Genomic DNA, 22,209 nt, shown 5'->3' on the forward strand with positions numbered 1-22,209 from the left:
GAGATAAGCTAATTATCCAAATTTTCAAGCCAAAGAGCGATTTGGCTTTAATTATCTGGTAGAAAGTGTTTGGAAACCTGAATTACTTGCACATATTTTTATCTTTGCTTAAGTAGAGTAACTTTGTGTATAGGCCCTTTCACTTGATGTTCAAGATTTCCTAGTTACTGAAATTATCTCCACTCATGTAAAGAGAAGGAGTTTCATGTTCCACAGGGAGATAAAGACTGAGATCAGAAATTTGGTTTTTAGGTCACAGCCAACAGTGAAGAAGGATGCAAACGGGGCTTCTTAGCCCCAGCTTTGCATGAGAATCACTTAGGGAGCTCTTAAAAGTGTACCAGTGGCCCTGGCCTCATATAAGTCCAACCAAGTCAGGATTTCTGAGATTGGAGCTGAGGTCAGTATATTTTCTAAAAGCTCTTTAGTGATTTGAAAGCAAACTCCAGTACTTTGGCCACCTCATGCGAAGAGTTGACTCATTGGAAAAGACTCTGATGCTGGGAGGGATTGGGGGCAGGAGGAGAAGGGGACGACAGAGGATGAGATGGCTGGATGGCATCACTGACTCGATGGACATGAGTCTGAGTGAACTCTGGGAGTTGTTGATGGACAGGGAGGCCTGGCATGCTGCGATTCATGGGGTCACAAAGAATTGGACACGACTGAGTGACTGAACTGAACTGAACTGATGGTTGAGAATCACTGGATTCATCATGGATATTATCATGCTGATGATAAGTATAAAAAAGATGGAGAATATATTGGTTCTGTTGTCCAAATTATCCATGGACAGTTTATTTTTAAGAATATATCAAAAAGATATAAAGCAAAATGAGAGTGTAAGTTTATTTCCCTGCCCTTTTCACTAGTATTGTGGTCTCCTGTATCTGTCTCAAATAAAATGTCTTATAGTTCCCAAAGCTGGTTATGAAAGCAAATTCTAAAGTACCAAAGCCTCCTTCAGAAAGATGAGAAAGAAAAATCTCTATGTTCTAACTGAATAGAGAACAACATTAACTAAAACACCATACTTTCAAATGATTCAGGAGTCACTTTCACAAATCCTTTGGGTTCATATTTCACTGTTCACACAGGCACAATTACTTTCCATACTCATTTGATATTTTAAAGAAGTAGTGGTTCTTAGACTTTATTGTGCATCTGAATTACCCAGGGAACTTGGTAAAATCCAGGTTGCTGGGTCCTAGTCTTGGGTTTTCTGGTTTGATGGGTCTGGGGTGGGAATCCAATAATCTGCATTTATAACAAGTTCCCAGGTGAGGCTGGTCTTGGGACCACAGCAAACTAAAGTAGAACTTGAACACCTCTCCCCAAAAGCTCATTATAATTGTGTAAAGAATAATGTGAATATTTACTTTAGTATTATTTTTATTCCAAACTAGATTTGAGCAATTCTCTAAAAGTATATAAATAGGTTAAACTTAAATTAAAAGGTAAAGGAGACTTTCCAATTGTCCAGTGGCTAAGACTCTACCCTTCCAATGCTGGGGGCCTGGCTTTGATTCCTGCACAGGGAACTAAATACCACATGTCACAACTCAGACCCAGTGCAGCCCAAGAAAAAAAATGGGAAGGAAATTTGAGTGAAAAGTAAAGTTTGAGTTGTAAAATAAAACCAAACAGCATATATATATATAAGCTATTTTAAGAAGATACAGAAAGTAAAATATATTTTACTATTTAATAAAACATACATTTGAGAGTATTAATTCTATATAGTAAATATATCATTCCTGGGCTTTTTCTTGCTTCTAAATTCCTTAGAAACTTAAGTGATATAATATTTAGCTATTCCAAAGTAAAAGAAAATGGAAAATTGCCTCGCCAGTCCTGAGGATACCGGTCAATGATGTGAGATTCTGTTTTGCTCCTCTGTATGTGCATAGACTGCTTTCAAACAGAATACAGTAAAATGAAATGAGGGGTGACATGCCTGGTTTACATAGTAAAACTGTGTATAGTAGATAACTTAAAAAGTGATTTGGAGGCTTGAAATTTTTAGGTTCATTATCCACATGAAACACCAAGCCAAAGCAGGATCTGAGCAAATGAAGCCAGGCAGGTAGAGACTGACATGGTGTCCTGACTAATGGCAGCATATGGCCCAGTGCTGTCAGATAGTTGATTTATTGAGAGAAGCTAGAACAAATTTTTATACAAAGTGTTATGCATTTTAACTGTTGGCAACAAGTTTAATTAAATAATACTGTGTGAATCAAACCAGATTTGGGCCAGCAAGATTTGGCCTTGCTAATCTGTAAACTCATCTTCAGGGATTCATTTTTCCTGGTTAATTACCAACTCCTCTTTGCATTCTGAGTAGACTTCTACCCAGGCAGCTAACTGAAGCAGAGCCAAACAAACTATTGACTCTCACTTGCATGGCTTTCCTTTAACCCACTGGTTCTCAAAGTGTCATCCAAAGCTGTATCAGTGTCTTCTGGGAACTTGCTAGAAATACACATTAAACTTGCCCATCTGAAATGGGCTAATTTCAGACGGCCTGCCCCAACCTTAGTCAGAAACTCTGGGAATGGAGCCAGATATCTGTTTTAACAAACCCCTCCTTGTGATTCTACTGCCCACTAAAAGTTGGAGGGCCCCAATTTACTTGAAGAGAATTTAAGGCAGCCTTATTAAACCAGAACAGATCTACTGGTTTAGTAATAAGATGAACTCCTTACCAGCATCCAAGGCCAGAGTGCTCCATTTCAAATGGTGCCAGGTATCATTACCCCATTAACTGATACTTTGGTATATTTCTTTTTAAAAATACTTATTTACCTCGCTGCATCAGGTCTTAGCTGTAACACTCAGGATCTTTGATATTCATTGCAGCACTTGAACTGTTAGCTGTAGCACGTGGGATCTAATTCCCTGACCAAGGATCAAACTCAGGCCTCCTTCCTTAGAAGTAAGGAGTCTTGGCCACTGGACCACCAGGGAAGTCCCAGACACTTCTGTATATTTCATTTAAAAAGATAATTCCAAAGTAGCATGGAGAGTCTCATTTGAGAAGTTTGCTGAAGAATATCTGTCAGTTTAGAGGTTGTTATCATTGATTAGTCACTCAGTCATGTTTGACTCTTTAGTGGACTCCTCTGTCCATGGGATTTCCCAGGCAAGAATATTGGAGTAAGTTGCCATTTCCTTCTCCAGGGAATCTTCCCAACCCAGGGATCAAACCCGTCTCCTGCCTGGCAGGCAAATTCTTTGTAGCTGAGCCACCAGGGAAACCCCTAGGGATTGTGTCAGTGCTTATTTACTCTTTTTTACCAGCTGCTCCAGTTGTTGTGGTTGGTGTCAGATGAAAATATTCACACTTCCTTTTGTAGCTCACATTTACCAGTTTTCTGAGGGTCACTAGAATGTGAGTATAGTTATAGATCCTTCTAATGGAAAAACTGCTTCAAATATACAGAGTCAAGGTATATCTAAAGAAGAACATTTATTCTCAAAAGAGAATTTAATCTTAAATTAGTATATTTACCAATATCCAGATGTGTGGCAACAAATACTAGCATTTGAACTGCACATGCTGTTTTCTTCCCTATATTAGACACCTTAGAGTTACCTGGAGTGACATAAGAAGTGCTGATGGGCACTGAGGAGGCTTGGTTTCTTCATGTCTCTCCCTATCCCTGCATGTACCTTCAACGGGTCATTTGTGACTTCCCTTTTCTCAGCCTGTAAAAGGAAAGCCTAGATCTGAATTATCTCTTCTGAGAGCCTTTCAGAAGGAAAGGCTTCTGAAAACATTCTGTAATATTAAAGGCTTATTGTCATGTGGGTTATGAGTCTTAGCTGAAGCTTCTTTAGTTGTTTGGCTATCTGGGGATTGTGTATTCACAGGCATTCCATTTAAATCACATGCTCTGAGCTCATTTACTTGTACTTTTATAGTAATACTTAAGCATTTATATATTGCTTTTCATCTTCAAAGCACTTAACATACTTAAGAATCCTTCCAGCAACACTTTGAGGTAGCTTAGTATTATTAAAATAGAAAGAGGAAGAGGACAAGGGAGAAACAAGGAAGGAGAGGGAGAGAGAGGGAATTTTTAGTCCTTTAATGATTTGTCTCTGCCTCAAGGAAGAGAATATACCAAGGGGGCACAATTAGCAAATTTAAAACAATAATTTTCTTAAAAACAGGGGTGGGAGAAGAATATACCAGGGCCAGCATTCATATACCATGGCCATAATTAAAACTACTTCCCTGTTTTGTGTTAGACTTGCTATCAAGCTTTTGTCCTTCCAAACATTCTTAAGGGTTTAGAGTCCTCCCCGCACTACTCCAGGATTTCCTCGAATCTTTGCAGGCTGAAGGCATTTTGATATTGTCTACCTTCTTGGAGGGCAGAGACACATCTAGCACAAGTACAGTTCTTAGTTTATGACAGAAGTTTGCTGTTGGTGATGGTATTATGGATCCTTTCCTGTTTTAAGCTGATGTAGCCAAAAGCAGAAGGGAAAAGTGAAGATTTCTATTGCAGCAAATTCATGGAGTAGATGCTTTGTGCTGCTAGCTTGCAGGTTTGCAATCTTAAATTTCCCTGTAGCTTACTAGAGACCAACGCCTTTTAGAATAATGCCAAACACATGTTGAACTTTAGTAACCTTTACTCTGTAATGAAAATATAACTCTGAGCAGGGTGTATAATCAAAAACCTAATGATAAAATTATTGCTTAGAAATTTAAAGTTTGGTTTGAGGATTTTTAATGCTGACACGGAAAGAGCAGTATGAATGGAGAGAGAGGTTCTGCGGAGGGATGGGAGGGAGAAAAGGACAAATGGAGGGAAAGGAAGATGGGTTTTCTGGAGGAGACTCTGAAGAAGAACTTCAGCTATCACTACAGTGTCCTCCAGACATGTTCCAAGACAGGAAGACCAGTGCTGAGAGGTAAATGTCAGAAGTACCCATATGAATGAGTCTCTTGTATGAAGTTAGATCATTTTTAGCATAATGCTATGTATTTTACTTCACAAATTAGATCTGACTTTTTTTTTGCAATCCACTTTAATCCAAAAATTCATGTCTTTGTAAATTTCTAATCCACTCTGTGACAGTTTTAGAGGTGTTACAGAAATTTGTGAACCAGCTGCTTAGGCTGAATTTTTTTTTATATGTAAACTCATTAAGTTCTGATAAAATACGCTGGCACACAAAACAACCCAAAGCTAGTTCATCAATATTTAATGTTAGGATGCAAAAAATGGAGTTTTGCTGAACCATGTTTCTAAATTGGACAGTCTTTTCCTGGCAGATATTTTAGATGGCCTGCCCTGGGACTTGTTATAACTGCCTTGCTCACACTGTTGTTAAACATGCGTTTGCCTCAGAAAATACTTTCTTGTTTTTCTGTTTATTTGCTCACTGAATTTTATTTTCCAAAAATACTAAAATTTACTAAGAGATGTAAAGACGTCATAGAGGAGGGAGCTAAGTGTGGCCTCCTGTTTGTTTCTGGCTGAGTGGCTTCTGCTGCTAACATTTCCCTGAAGTCCCAGAAGATCTTGTGCCTGGGGCTCATCTTCCCAAGTTCTGAAATGGGAGGTTTTCTATTGATTGAGGGTCGATAGGGCTTTGAGGTGACTCACTTTCTCATGGTAGTCTACTCATGACAGATTTGTTCATACAGCCTTAGTAATTTGCAGTGTGAAATGGAGATAGTTCACATTTGGAATTAGTCTACTCTGAAGAATTCCTGGTTGGACTTCCTTGGTGGTGCAGTGGATAGGAATCTGTCTGTCAATGCAGGGGACATGAGTTCAGTCCCTCGTTCAGGAAGATCCCACGTGCCACAGAGCAACTAAGGCCTTGCATCACAACTACTGAAGGGCCTGTGCTCCACAAGAGAAGCTGCCACAGTGAGAAGTTTGTGCACTGCAACCACAAGTAGCCCCTGCTCATTGCAATTAGAGAAAGCCTGCATGCAGCAACGAAGACCCACTACAACCAAAAATATTAAAAAACAACAACAGTAAAGAATTTCTGGCCTTCAAGACATCCTGGGTCAGTAACCAGAAAACTTCTCGTGGTGAAAAGAATCACCACATAATAAAGGACACCAGTCAATATTGGAGGTTATTTTGTCCAGGCAGTTGTAGAACCAGAGAAATTGTCTTCATACATGACCAGAAGTCACTTTAAGACCAAGAAGACTTGAAGACCCCATCTTCCTTACACGGTGCTAAAGGAATGCTCCTAAATTTTTATTTTGCTATTCTTGTGGGTTTTTTTTCTTTTTTTTGACAGTGCAGCTATCCAAGGCATATAGCTCTGTGCTCCGCAAATCTGTTCCTTAATAGCTTACTACATTCAGCTTTGTATTTTGATGTACTGTGTTACCTATCTTATTTGTTGTGTTAAATTTAAGCTCTTTTTAATAGGAATCATATTTTAGCAATCTTTACTATCTCTCTTTGTGCCTATAGTTCTGTTTTGCACTCCATAGAAGTTTAATGCATAGGATTTGGCTATTCTATGTATGTAAGTATGTATCTATGTATGTTTATATATATGTATTCTTCTTATTGCCAGGCCCTCTTTTTTTTTTTTCTTTTTCACCAAGTGGTTCCTTCTATGAGGTACCTGGTTAATGATCTAACTAGAAAATAATCTCTACCCCTAGTGTTTAAAATATATTATATCCTGTATCCACAGTAATATCCAAAGAAACACAGGGCAGCCCTCATCCTCTTATATAGCTATCAAGTGTGAAACCATATGATTGGGAATAGATTATCTAACCAATACAGCTCCTCCCGCCCCATGCAAAAAAAAAAAAAGAAAAAGAAAAAGAAAGAAAGCAAAATGCCAGGTATTTCTTCAGACACTGTGGGAAATGTATCAAAATATCAAAATAAAAATTGCTATATCCCCAAATTCTCCTCACATGCTTACTCTTAAAAGAGTGCCAGGAAATAATATTCAGGCCCCATGTATTTAAAATGTGTTAGAACATGCTTCATTGGGGTTTTGGCTAACAGCATTATGAGATGCAATTCAACTCAGTGCACAACATTTTTCTAGAGTGAGTTTTAAGAAGAAAAATATCTAAGGCTTTATTTATTAATGTCAAATAGACTTTGAAAACTAATTCATCTAATTTGCTTTCCTAACTCTTCATTTATTGACCCTTTAAACCATCTTTTTTTGTCCTAAAATTTTTTGAATAGGTAATATATTTCAATGGTTCAAAAAACTGAAAGGTATAACAACTATTCAGAGGTTAAGTTTCCTGTTCTTATCCTTGTCTGGCTGCTCCCCATCCCTATCTTTTTTCATTACACAATATTCCTCAGCTATCTTTTCATATTGTGCATAAGGAGTTTTCTCATTCTCTTTTAGTGTTATAGAGTATTTATAAGGATATACCACAATTAGTATAAAGTCTTCAACTGATATACACTTAGGTAGTTTTCATTGTTTTAGTATTATAAACAATTATTCAATGAATAAATTTGTACAAATGTCATTTTGTAAATTGGCAAGTTTATTGGTCAAGTAAATTTTCAAAAATAATATTTCTGGAAATTTTCTGTATGCATTTATTAATCAGTTAATATTGACAAATTGTCATCATAGAGATTTTGTCTAAATTTATACTTGTATAGGTACATTTTGAAGTCATTGAATTTTTGTCAATCTCCTAGATGAAAAGTAATATATGAGTGTAATTTTAATCTGTATCTCTTATGATGACTGAGGTCAGTATCTATCCATATGTTTGAGTCATTTATAATTCCATTTTTGAACACTCTGGTCATGTAACTTACTTTTAGGTTGTCACGTTTTTTTTATTATTGATTTTAGGTGCTCTTTGTATATTAGAAAAATTATTTTTCAATTTAACTTGAAAAGTTTTTTTTTGTTGTTGCCAGTTTATAAAATTACTTGGCTGTGTATGTGTGTCTGTGTCTATGCTTCAGAATTTTTAAAAATGTTGTTGAATTTATCAACTTCTGTTATGGCCTCTAAATTTTGAGCCATATTTAAAAAGCCTTCCACACTCCAAAGTTAAAAAAATGCTTTTTTATGGTTTAATTTTTATATTTAGATCTCTGATCCCCTTGGAATTTATCTTGATATACAATATGAGATATAGATCAATCTTTTGACATAATCAGAAAGTCTAAGATAAAACCTTATAGTTTAGAATAAAAATTGAACCTCTTTATTAAATAATGGGTCAGATTGGTTGTCTACAATGATTACTCACCCCAAAATACCCTTCACTGCATATTAGCTGTATAACTTCCAACTTTACCAAACTCAAGAGTCCAACCTTAAATTAACCAAGAATAGTTAACTTCTCATAAGTTAAGCCTAATTAATCATATTATATAATTATTCAGCATATCTTTGGCTACCTAATGTGAAGAGCCGACTCTTTAAAGAAGACCCTGATGCTGGGAAAGATTGAAGGCAGAAGAAGAAGAGGATGACAGAGGATGAGGTGGTTGGATGGCATCACTGACTCAATGGATGTGAGTTTGAACAAATTCAGAGATGGTGAAGGACAGGGAAGCCTGGCATGCTGCAGTCCATGGGGTTGCAGAGTCTGACACAACTGAGTCTGGATGTTAAAAAAAGTGAGATTAAATTCTGGTTCTGCCATTTAGCTGCCTGATTATGTAAACTTGAGCAAGTTACTTACCTTTTTGGTTCTGTGTTCTAAATTATTTGTCTTTGCTCTAGGAACTGTACAAATTGTACCATGAATAACAACAACATTCAGTGTATAATTAATGCCTTCAAAGGTCTATAGCACTGAACATAGTACATTAGTTTTGAGTTCCACATTTAAATTCCTATAGTCTAATATGACTGATAGACCAAGTGAATACAGAACAAATATTGAGTTAGCTATAGAAAATCTATATCATATAGTTCAGATGGGGTATAAAGGTCCAAAAAAATAATAATAATCAGTAGATAAAAGGTTCTAATTCTAACCAGAAGGGCTCACTGAAGACATACATTTTGAAAAACCTCCTGAGAGAAATGGCTACAGGAGTAAATGGAACAGGGGACAAAGTGGCCTCATAGTAGAAGGAGCTTCTTGAAGTGCCTAGACGGATTTTTTTTTTAACTGGAGAGGACACAAACAGGTGTGAGTTGTGACAGAATTTGCCATCACTTTTAAAAACCTACTTAGGGAAACCAAGTATGAAAGAGTCCATACGTTCCTGAGATAAGACTATACTGATACACTGGAGCTGTTGCTGGAATCCAATATCTTACCTCAGATAACAGGCACTGAAGATGACCCAGCTAACAAGAACAAATGTAAAAGGGCAAACCTTACTCAGTCCCCAACTCCACATCACCTAGTTCACGTCAAGAAGAATGGCTCCTGGTTGGTATGGTCACTAGTGACCACAATGAGAGTTTCATGGATTGCTAGTAGTCTGTTAGTTGCATATAAGGAACAATTAATTGGACAAAGCCATTGTCTTGGAGTAAATTGCTTTTTCAGATGTTCTAAATAGTGAAGTATTCTGTGTAGATATTTACATCGGTCATTTAAGGAGTTCTGAAATATGGAGAGAAGACTGGACTGGATGTTAAAAGAAGTGAGATTCAATTCTGGTTCTGCCATTTAGCTGCCTAATTGTGTAAACTTGAGCAAATCACATAACCTTTTGGTTCTGTGTTCTAAATTATTCATCTTTGCTCTAGGAATGAACAACTATACAACTCAATGGCTTACAACAATAGAAAATAAACAGTTTTTCACTTTCTTGACATGTGAGAAGATGGATCATATGCATGTCTGTTTCCAGTGTCCTCTTCATTCCAGGCTGAAGAGGCTGTCTCTTCTAGGACATGTGAGTCTGTGGCAGAGGGAAAAAAAATAGGGAGCTGGCAACACACATGGTGACTTTTAAAGTTTCTGTTTGGCCATAGTATAAGCAATGTGCCTTTTCATGCCAGTGGCCGAAGCGCATGGTCAAGCCCAATGTCAATGGAATAGAGGTATACACTTCTGTACCAGGCAATGCATGTTATATTGGAATGGGTGGAATTAATTAAACCTTTCATATGAAAGGGAAATGAATATTTGGAATCAGAGATACAGTCTATTTCAAGTTCTAATCATAATTTTATCACTGCTTCCTGAATATGAAATATAATACTTTCTCTGATCTTCAGCTATTAAATGGGGGACTTAAATGATCTTCCATCTTTTCTGTTCTGAAGTTCTATGATTCTGGGAAATGGTCATTTCTATTTGCTATCATAGTGTTGCTAGAAGAAAGGAATGGTGCTTCTGGACTGTGATGACCTAAAGGCAGGTTTCTTCATTCTATCTGTGCTCCTGTAAGTGGCTAGGGTATGATGAATGACAAGTATAACTGGTTGTACTTATCTGGATGATCTCATTTCACTAGATGATAACTGGTGGAGTTTGGATTAAAACTCGAAGTTACTGAGTTCTCTAAGCTCAAATGTTCTTTTATTTTTAGGTCTGAATTTCCCAAATTCATCTGTCAATACAATATTTTAAAAAGTATAACATAGTGATAGGACAGCAACTGGAGTTCATGAGAAATAGAGTTGAACTAACAGAAATCATAAAAGGGTCTCATGAAAAAAAAACTAATTTCAATTAGAAGCTATTAGCATTTAATTTATATGCAAATATACAATTGACATTGGGGAACATTAAAAATACATGCTAAAATTATGAGATAACTAACATAGACTGGTAATAATAATGGATAACACAGTTTGATCCCAGCTGCTGGGTAAGTATAGCTTATGTAGCAGTGGCAGACCTCACATCACATGGATTGTGATATATCATTTCACTTGACTGACATTCTTGCCAAACTCTTTTTAAAGGAAAATTATCACAAAAAATAAAAAGGTAATACCTACATGTTTGACATTTCTCTTATATATGTTCTAGAATAATTTGAGAGAAAGTACTGCTAATGCTGAGAAGGTTTTGTTTTGTTTTCTTCTGTGGAATGTCCATGAATATCTCACAGAATGAGGTTTTACTTTGTTGAAATATAAACTGAGGCATGTTAGAGATTTTAAGAGTTTATTTGAGCAAACACCCATTCAAAGTGGGCAGCTCCATATGGGAAGTGTTTAGGAACACTCCACAGACAGGAGCATGTATTACTGGCCACTGTAGATGAGCATGAATAATAGTCGGTCTCAGTGAATTCTGGCTCTGTGCCTGATGAAAACAGGTTTTTTTGAGGGGAGGAGGTGAGCAGCAAGGAAATGAACCATCAGTTAACATTTGCCCTCTCTTTTTAAAGATAAATTATAAGTTGACTTTAGAGTTCACAGCTAATAGCCTGCAACATGTAGAATCAAAGGTAGAATCAAAGGTGCAACACATTTATCCATGTTCCTTTATTACCATTGCTTAGCTTTAAAATATATATACATATATAACACATGTATAAATATGTGTATATATACATATATATATAATAGTAAAATAATTAAAAAATGTTTTCCATCAGGATATATATGCTATAGAATCTAAGGAGAATTTTGTTTATTTAGCTGTGTCAGGTCTTAGTTGCAGAACATGGAATTGTCCCTGCAGTGCACAGGTTTCTTTCTAGTTGTGGTGCATAGTCTCTATAGCACCCAGGCTCAGTAGCTAGGCACGCAGGCTTAGTTATCCTGGGGCAAGTGGAATCTTAGTTCCCTGACCAGGGATTGAACCTGTGTCCCCATGTCCCCTGCATTGCAAGATGGATTCATAACACTGGACCTTGAGAGAAGTCCTCAGAGAGAATTTTGGATCAACTTTTAACTAGAATTCTTTCCTTTTATCCAAATCATGGGCTTCATACTTGTGAACATTTCACTAAAATGTGATTAGGAAGAAAGATAGATCTTGTTTGACATTATCCTAAAGGTTGATAAGATTTTTGAAAGGAATATAATTTATTTATTTATTTTTGGCTGTGCTGGGTCTTCATTGTTGCACTAGGTTTTCTCTGGTTGTGGCGAGTGAGAGCTACTGTCTAGCTGCAGTACACGGACTTCTCATTGTGGTGGCTTCCCTTGTTGTGCAGCACGGGCTGGAAGTCTAGTGGGCTTCAGTAGCTGTGGCTCCCACTCTAGAACACAGGCTCAATAATTGTGATGCATGGGCTTAGTTGCTCTGAGGCATGTGGGATCTTCATGGATCAAGGATCTGAGCCCATGTCTCTAATACTGACAGGTGGATTCTTTACCCCTGAGCCCCCAGGAAAGCCCTAAAGACTGATAAGATTTTAAGCTTCTGCCAGGAATTGAGAATTGGTTGTCGATAGGCAAGTAGATGACCTCTAAGGTGTTCTCCATCTCTCTGATATGACTTCTGATGTGCAGACATAGGGAATGTTATTTATAGGAGAAATGCTTGTGTAGTGTGACTTTTAAAAAAATAACAGCTTTATTTGACTATAATTTAGATAAATGAAATTCATATCTTTTAAAGTATACTATTTAATGGTATTAGTATGTTTACACTAATACACTATGGCACAATCATCATCCTTGTTGAATTTAAAATATATTCTTCACCTGCAAAAGAAACCCCATATGCATAAACAATCACTCCTCATTCTCCCCCATCCATATCCTTGACAACCACCTTGCTTCCTTCCTTCCTCTCTTTCTTTCTGTTGGCTGTGCCAAGAGGCTTGTGGGATCTTAGTTCTCAGGTCAGGGCTCAAACCCAGATTCTGGGCACTGAAAGCCCAGAGTGCTAACTGCTGAAGCACCAGGGAATTCCAAACCACTTATCTTTCTATCTCTTTGAAATGGCTATGGACTATGTAAATACTTACATAGGCACTAGTTTAATTATATATATACACGTACACATTTTGTCTGTCTCTCTATATCATACACACAAATACATACATACATATATGTACATTTATGTGTGGGTGTGTGCTCAGTTACTTCAGTCGTGTCTGAGTCTTTTTGACCCTATGGACTGTAGTCTGCCCATGCTCCTCTGTCCATGGGATTTTCCAGGCAAGAATACTAGAGTGGGTTGCCACGCCATCCTCCAGGGTACCTAGGGATCGAAACTGCATCTTTTATGTCTCCTGCATAGGAGGAGGCAGGTTCTTTACCACTAGCGCTACCTGGGAAGCCCATGTACATTTATATGTATGTACAAAAACTTGCAAAGAATGTTCAAACTACTGCACAGTTGCACTCATCTCACACAGTAGCAAAGTAATACTCAAAATTCTCCAAGCCAGGCTTCAGCAGTACTTGAACCGTGAACTTTCAGATGTTCAAGCTGGATTTAGAAAAGGTAGAGGAACCAGAGATCAAATTCCCAACATCCGTTGGCTCATAGAAAAAACAAGAGAATTCCAGAAAAACATTTGCTTTATTGATTATGCCAAAGACTTTGACTGTGTAGATCACAACAAACTGTGCAAAATTCTTCAAGAGATGGGAATAATAGACCACTTGACCTGCCTCCTGAGAAATCTGTATGCAGGTTAAGAAGCAACAGTTAGAAATGGACATGGAGCAACAGACTGGTTCCAAATTGGGAAAGGAATACATTAAGGTTGTCAGCCTGGTTATTTAACTTCTATGCAGAGTACATCATGTGAAATGCCAGGCTGGATGAAGCACAAGCTGGAGTGCTTCAGCACAAGCTGGAGTGCTTCAGCACAAGCTGGAATCAAGCTTGCTGGGAGAAATATCAATAACCTCAGATATGCAGATGACATCACCCTTATGGGGGAAAGTGAAGAGGAACTAAAGAGTTTCTTAATGAAAGTAAAAGAGGAGAGTGAAAAAGCTGTCTTAAAACTCAACATTCAAAAAACTAAGATCATGTCATCCTGTCCTAATACTTCATGGCAAATAGATGAGGAAACAATGGAAAGAGTGACAAACTATTTTCTTGGGCTCCAAAATCATTGCAGATGGTGACTGCAGCCACAAAATGAAAAGACACTTGCTCCTTGGAAGAAAGTTTATGATCAACCTAGACAGCATATTAAAAAGTGGAGACATTACTTTGCCAACAAAGGTCCGTCTAGTCAAAGCTATGGTTTTTCCAGTGGTCATGTATGGATGTGAAAGTTGGACTATAAAGAAAGCTGAGTGCTGAAGAATTGATGGTTTTGAACTGCGGTGTTGGAGAAGACTCTTGAGAGTCCCTTGGACTGAAAAGCAATCAAAGCAGTCAATCCTAAAGAAAATCAGTCCTGTTCATTGGAAGGACTGATCCAGAAGCTGAAACTCCAATACTTTGGCCACCTGATAGGAAGAACTGACTCATTGGAAAAGACTCTGATGCTGGGAAAGATTGAAGGCAGGAGGAGAAGGGGATGGTAGAAGATGAGAAGGTTGGATGGCATCACTGACTCGATGGATGTGAGTTTGAGCAAGCTCCAGAAGTTGGTGATGGACAGGGAAGCCTGGTGTGCTGCATTTCATGGGGTTGCAAAGAGTCATACATGACTGAGTGACTGAACTGAACAAAGACTTTTATGAAATGAACTCTTTCATATTGTAAAAATGGAGACACAATCAGGCATTCATGTGCATTCAAGTGTTAGAGAAAGCATCAGATCCCATGGGTTAAGGGCTCAGTCCTCTAAGACTTCCCCTCCCTGCCCCTGTCCCAGTGTACACACTACAGACTGCTATAGCAAGTCCAGATTGTCACTGGCAATTCTGATCCATGAGCTATGGAGGGAACAGGGGGCAGGACACAACCCTCAAAAGAATGACATTGCCATGAAGGATATGACAAAAACTTGTTAGAACCAGTTTGGCCCAAGATGGTGGAAGATTCGACTTCCAGTAGACCTTGAGCCTCATTATGTGTGTGTTAGTCGCTCAGTCATGTCCAACTCTCTGCAACCCCATGGACTATACCCTGCCAGGCTTCTCTGTCCATGAAATTCTCCAGGCAAGAATACTAGAGTGCGTTGCCATTTCCTTCTCCAGGGGATATTTCCAACCCAGGGATTGAACCCAGGTCTCCTGCATTGCAGGCAGATGCTTTACCATCTGAGCTACTAGGGAAACCCAAGCCTCATTATATGCTCCTTGTAATACATTTTCATATGCCAAGTGACATACCCACAAATGCCATGACAGTTCGACTGACCACAAAAGGCCAAAGAATGGACAGGGGCTCAGTTCCTGGAAATCCCCACGCCTTCCCCTGAAGTAGCTGGAATAACCCTCACACTTGTTCACCTATGAAATTACTCAGCCCACAAAAACTAACCATGCAATATTTCAGGAATCATTTCACCTTTTGAGATGGACCACATTCTGTCCACGAAATATATATCTTTCAGGGCCTCTTGCCTTCTGAGATGGTTCAAACTCATGGTCTATGGAATGTATATATCTCTCAGTAAATCTGCTTCTTACCCTTGAACCTAAGCTTCATTAAGTCCTGAGACCAGATGTGTGATTTCAATTAAAAGGCCATGGGTTCAAGACCCAGTCTGAGTTTTGGCTGGAGGTGGGGTTTCTGATTGTGTGGTTTCAGCTATAGATGAGAGGTTCCCACAACTCCTTTTCTGAGTTCCATTAATTTGCTAGAATGGCTCAGAGAACTCAGAGCAACATTTTACTTACTAGATCAATCTAATTATTATAAAATGATGTAACTCAAAAATGGACAGATGGAAGAGATGCATAGGGCAAGGTATGTGAGCAGGGATGCAGAACTCCCATGCCCTCTCTGGATGGACCACTCTCCCAAAATCTCCATGTATTCATCAACCCAGAAGCTCTCTGAACCCTATGCTTTTGGAGACTTTTTGTTTTAAATATTTATTTTTTTATTTTGTCGTGCCAGGCCTTGGTTGTGGCACACAGCATCTTTGGTCTTCATTTCAGCATTTTAGTTGTAGCATGTGTATTCCTATTTGCCCCCTGTGGGATCTAGTTTCCCGACCTGGTTTGGGAGCATTGAATCTTAGCCACTGGACCACTAGGGAAGTCCTGCAGATTATATTCTTTGCAGCCAAAGATGAAGAAGCTCTATACAGTCAGCAAAAACAAGACCGGAAGCTGACTGTGGCTCAGATCGTGAACTCCTTATTGCCACATTCAGACTTAAATTGAAGAAAGTAGGGAAAACCACTAGACCATTCAGGTATGACCTAAATCAAATCCATTATAATCATATACAGTGGAAGTGAAAAATAGATTTAAGGGACTAGATCTGATAGAGTGCCTGATGAACTATGGACGAAGGTTTGTGACATTGTACAGGAGACAGGGATCAAGACCATCCTCATGGAAAAGAAATGCAAAAAAGCAAAATGGCTGTCTGAGGAGGCCTTACAAATAGCTGTGAAAAGAAGAGAAGCGAAAAGCAAAGGAGAAAAGGAAAGATATAAGCATCTGAATGCAGAGTTCCAAAGAATAGCAAGAAGAGATAAGAAAGCCTTCCTCAGCGATCAATGCAAAGAAATAGAGGAAAAGAACAGAATGAGAAAGACTAGAGATCTCTTCAAGAAAATTAGAGATACCAGGGGAACATTTCATGCAAAGATGGGCTCGATAAAGGACAGAAATGGTATGGACCTAACAGAAGCAGAAGATATTAAGAAGAGGTGGCAAGAATACACAGAAGAACTGTACAAAAAAGAGCTTCATGGCCCAGATAATCACAATAGTGTGATCACTCACCTAGAACCAGACATCTTGGAATGTGAAGTCAAGTGGGCCTTAGAAAGCATCACTACGAACAAAGCTAGTGGAAGTGATGGAATTCCATACAGTTGAGCTATTTCAAATCCTGAAAGATGATGCTGTGAAAGTGCTGCACTCAATATGCCAGCAAGTTTGGAAAACTCAGCAGTGGCCACAGGACTGGAAAAGGTCAGTTTTCATTACAATGCCAAAGAAAGGCAATGCCAAAGAAAGGCAATACCAAAGAAAGGCAATGCCAAAGAATGCTCAAACTACCGCACAATTGCACTCATCTCACACACTAGTAAAGTAATGCTCAAAATTCTCCAGGCCAGGCTTCAGCAATACGTGAACCGTGAACTTCCTGATGTTCAAGCTGGTTTTAGAAAAGGCAGAGGAACCAGAGATCAAATTGCCAACATCTGCTGGATCATGGAAAAAGCAAGAGAGTTCCAGAAAAACATCTATTTCTGCCTTATTGACTATGCCAAAGCCTTTGACTGTGTGGATCACAATAAACTGTGGAAAATTCTGAAAGAGATGGGAATACCAGACCACCTAACCTGCCTCTTGAGAAACCTATATGCAGGTCAGGAAGCAACAGTTAGAACTGGACATGGAACAAAAGACTGGTTCCAAATAGGAAAAGGAGTATGTCAAGGCTGTATATTGTCACCCTGCTTATTTAACTTCTATGCAGAGTACATCACGAGAAACGCTGGGCTGGAAGAAGCACAAGGGAGTCAAGATTGCCAGGAGAAATATCAATAACCTCAGATATGCAGATGAGACCACTCTTATGGCAGAAAATGAAGAGGAACTAAAAAGACTCTTGATGAAAGTGAAAAAGGAGAGTGAAAAAGTTGGCTTAAAGCTCAACATTCAGAAAACAAAGATCATGGCATCTGGTCCCATCACTTCATGGGAAATAGATGGGGAAACAGTGGAAACAGTGTCAGACTTTATTTTGGGGGGCTCCAAAATCACTGCAGATGGTGAGTGCAGCCATGAAATTAAAAGATGCTTACTCCTTGGAAGGAAAGTTATGACCAACCTAGATAGCATATTCAAAAGCAGAGACATTACTTTGCCAACAAAGGTCCATCTGGTCTTTTCCAGTGGTCATATATGGATGTGAGAGTTGGACTGTGAAGAAAGCTGAGTGCCGAAGAATTGATGCTTTTGAACTGTGGTGTTGGAGAAGACTCTTGAGAGTCCCTTGGACTGTAAGGAGGTCCAACCAGTCCATCCCAAAGGAGTTCAGTCCTGGGTGTTCATTGGAAGGACTAATGCTAAAGCTGAAACTCCAATACTTTGGCCACCTCATGCGAAGAGTTGAGTCATTGGAAAAGACCTTGATGCTGGGAGGGATTGGGGGCAGGAGGAGAAGGGGACGACAGAGGATGAGATGGCTGGATGGCATCACCAACTCGATGCACATGAGTTTGGGGAAACTCCAGGAGCTGGTGATGGACAGGGAGGCCTGGCGTGCTGCGATTCATGGGGTCACAAAGAGTCGGACACCACTGTGCGGCTAACTGAACGGAGAGGCTTCTTTGAAAAGTGAAAGTGAAGTGCTCAGTCGTGTTCGACTCTTTGCGTCCCCATGGACTGTAGCCTATCAGGCTCCTCCTTCCATGGGATTTTCCAGGCGGGATTGCTGGATTGTACTGCCATTTCCTTTCCAGGGGATCTTCCCGGCCCAGGAATCGAACAGGCGTCTCCCGCATTGCAGGCAGACACTTAACCGGGTCTCCCGCATTGCAGGCAGACACTTTACCATCTGAGCCACCCTTGCATAGATGCAATTGGCTAAATCATGATTTAAACTCTGTCTCTAACACTTTTTCCTTCTCCCCTCCCCAGAGTCAGAGAGGTGGGATTAAATTTTCCAATCTGCTAATCCTGCGGTTGATTCCTCTGGCAGCCAGCCCTTAACTTTTAGGTTTGATCCTTCGGAGAAGGAAATGGCAACCCACTTCTGTATTCTTGCCTGGAGAATCCCAGGGACGGAGGAGCCTGGAGGGCTGCCGTCTATGGGGTCGCACAGAGAAAGACATGACTTAAGAGACTTAGAAGCAGCAGCAGCAGCAGAAAATTGCCTCATTAACATAAAAATTGTTGCTGAAAGGAGTTTATTAGGAATATAAAGGTCCGTTAACTTCTCTTATCACTTAGGAAATTCCAGGAGTTTCAGGAGTTCTGTGCCAGAATGGGGGATGAAAACCAAATGTATTTCTTATTATAGAAAAGAATATTACCGCCATGGAACCAGCCCTCCTGAGTTTGAATGTTTGTCAAGTCACTTAACAGCTTTGCTCAAGTGTTTCCCTATTTTAAAAATAAAGACAATAATAGAATGCACACTGTAGGAACGATGGGAAGGTTAGACAGATGGACAAACATGGAGAACAGAGAACATTGCCTGACATGCTGTGTTATTTAGATATTAACTCTTTGAACTTTTTATTGGTGTATAGCTGATTAACAATGTTGTGATAGTTTCAGGTGAACAGTGAAAGGGCTCAGCCGTACATATTTATTGAGCTTTTAATATATCTCTGCTGACTCAATTATATGATCATTTTTTGAAATCACTCAGTTGTGTCCGACTCTTTGCGACTCCATGGACTGTCGCCTACCAGGCTCCTCAGGCAACAGTCAATGGAGTTTTTCAGGCAAGAGTACTGGAATGGGTTGCCATTTCCTTCTCCAGGGAATCTTCCCTGCCCAGGGATCAAACCTGGATCTCCCACATTGCAGGCAGATGCTCTACCATCTGAGCCACAGGGAGGCCCTTTAATATATCTCTGGTGATTCAATTATTTGATCACTTTTTGAAAGTGACTATCTGTTAGTAGTTTACACAACAGGGTGACTCATCTTAATTTCAGTGAGCCACAACTTCTCTGTACTCCACTCCGTACATCACGAGTTGTATTACCTTTTCTGTGGTTTTCTCTGGGCTTCCTCATCACTCCACCAATCACCAACTCTTATGTTGTAAGGGTGGCAGCCTATAATAGAAAATATGACAGATTTGACAAATCCTAATAGAGCAGAGGGCTTCCCTGGTGGCTCAGATGGTGAAGAATCTGCAATGTGGGAGACCTGGGTTCGATCACTGGGTCAGGAAGATCTCCTGGAGAAAGCAATGGCAACCCACTCCAGTATTCTTGCCTGGAGAATCCCATGGACAGAGGAGCCTGGCGGGCTACAGTCCATAGGGTTGCAAAGAGTTGGACACAACTGAAGTGACTTAGCACATATGCAGTAGAACAGAGAGTATCCATGTTGAACACAATGTCAACCCTAGTACTGAATCAGGTTATGGAAGCAGAGCCACATGACAGAGAGCCTGGCTCTACACACACACACAGTCACACCCATCCACCCCTCCACCTACCCCACCAACACACACCCCTGGGGCTTCTGAAAAGAGGGAAATATAATTTTCTGGCACCTTTCAAGGACTATCAACTACATTGTTGTTGTGACATGGAAAGATACTAATATTTACTATATTAAGTGAGAAAGGATACAAGTTTATACAACAATTAAAACAATGGAAATTAGAAGAAAACATACAACTTAAAAAATATATTTTGGTTTAGTGAGTTAATGCTATCTTTCTTTCTTTTTTTTGGCCACACTGAGTGGCTTTTAGGGTCTCAGTTCCACAACCAGGGATTGAACTTGGACCCTTGGCTATGAAAGCACAGAATTCTAAACACTGAGCCTCCAGGGAACTCCCTAGTTTTCCTTTCTAACTTTTAATATAATCAAATTCTATCTCCTGTGCTGATAGTACTTTATATAATATACCTTATAAGTAGTGAGTCTAAATGAAAGTATTCTTTTTTTTTTTTTAAAGAATAACTTTGTTTTATTATCATGATTTGTGAAAGAAAAAACAGGATACATAGTTCAAGAAAGGATACAGACAGTGCTCTGTTTTAGGTCTCAAATTTCTTTTTGATGGGTGGTGGGACCTGATGTCATCAAGGGGCCATTCTGCTGTCACCAGTGTTCTTTCATCCTAAAGATCTATAAAGAGTAGAGGCTTATATATCAGAAACTTGAAAAGCATGAGCTGTGATACATTCTTCAAAATGCAACCGTTTCTCCATCTAAGGAGATGCACAAGAAAAGCAGAATGGCAGTTAACTGCTTAAGAGAATTGAGTTGCAGATTTTATAATGGAGAAAGAAAAAAAGATTTCAAATCAGATTTCTCATGTTGTCCAGTCCCTCTTTTCGTAACTGACACAATTATATAGTCCTCACCTTGTTTATTTTCATCATCATGGAGACCATGTAAAGTCCTTGGTTCCACCTGCTTGTTCTGGACGTGCTGACTCTTCAAAACAGAGTTTTTTGTTTTTAAATCTTTCTACTTGGAGGACTATGACATATGGCTCTCAGTTTGTTTTCCAGCTGTTTTCTGTTAACCTTGACTCTGAGGATTTTTTTCCCCAAAATAATTTATATATCAAGGCAGGATGTAGGTCAGGGGGAAGTTGTCCTTTGAATGTGAAGGTGCTGAGGCACAGAGCATGAAAAGAGAACACGATTATTCTAGCAAATTATACATGGGTGACTTCAACTTTCAATTCTTTCTCTCTCTCACATAGTTTTCTTCCTTCTCTTTCCTCTTTTGCCTTTATCAAACTTGCAGATACACCATGTTTTGCCCTCATCTGAATAACTTTTGTTTCTGGAGTGAATCTTAACCTCTCCGAGCAGCACCCCTTTTAAAGCCACAAGATCACAGGAACAATTAATTAAAAACAGCAGGCTCTTACCTGATGTCTTCAGGATGGCTTTTAATTACACGAAATGCTCTACTTTTCCCAGTGAGGATGCTCTGTAACCCAGCACATGGTTTTTCCCCACTGCCTTTGCAGGCGAACTCTGTGTCCAGCAGGACTGCTGCTGCCTGCCAGCCCAAATCCTTTCTTTGTGACAAAGCCTGCCATTGTGTCCCCCATGCAGCCCCACTGATCTTTCCCAAAGGGCCTTTAAGAACATGTGCACACTTATTTCCATTCCCTGATGTGCTGGACGCGATAATAGTCAGAGAACCATGGTAACTTGTCTGGACTCACTGTCTAGTGTTCTCTGAAAGAGAACTGGCATATCTGGCAGCTGGACGTGTGTGTGTGTGTGTGTGTTTTTAGTTAGGGGAGGGCAATCTCTGGTGCTTTTGTTGGAGGGTGAGGAGGGAATAAAGAGCTTCAAAGAGTGACAAGGTGTCAGTGTCCTCCTAACTCAGCTGTTCAGTGGCCTAATCCTAGCCCACAACTGGATGTCTAAGGGATTGAAGGAGAATGTTCCTCCTGGCTAATTTCCAACTGTTTCCAAATGCGCTTGATAAAGTTCCATGTGATTTTTTTTTTTTAGTTGCACCTGCTTTAGCAATCCCAAAGCAACTCCCCCAACCCCCCCATTATACTATACATCTGTTATTTTGCTGACATGGAAGCTAGCATAACAATTAGATTCATTACTT

This window comes from Budorcas taxicolor, chromosome 9, assembly GCF_023091745.1.
Source record: "Budorcas taxicolor isolate Tak-1 chromosome 9, Takin1.1, whole genome shotgun sequence".
Taxonomy (NCBI): domain Eukaryota; kingdom Metazoa; phylum Chordata; class Mammalia; order Artiodactyla; family Bovidae; genus Budorcas; species Budorcas taxicolor.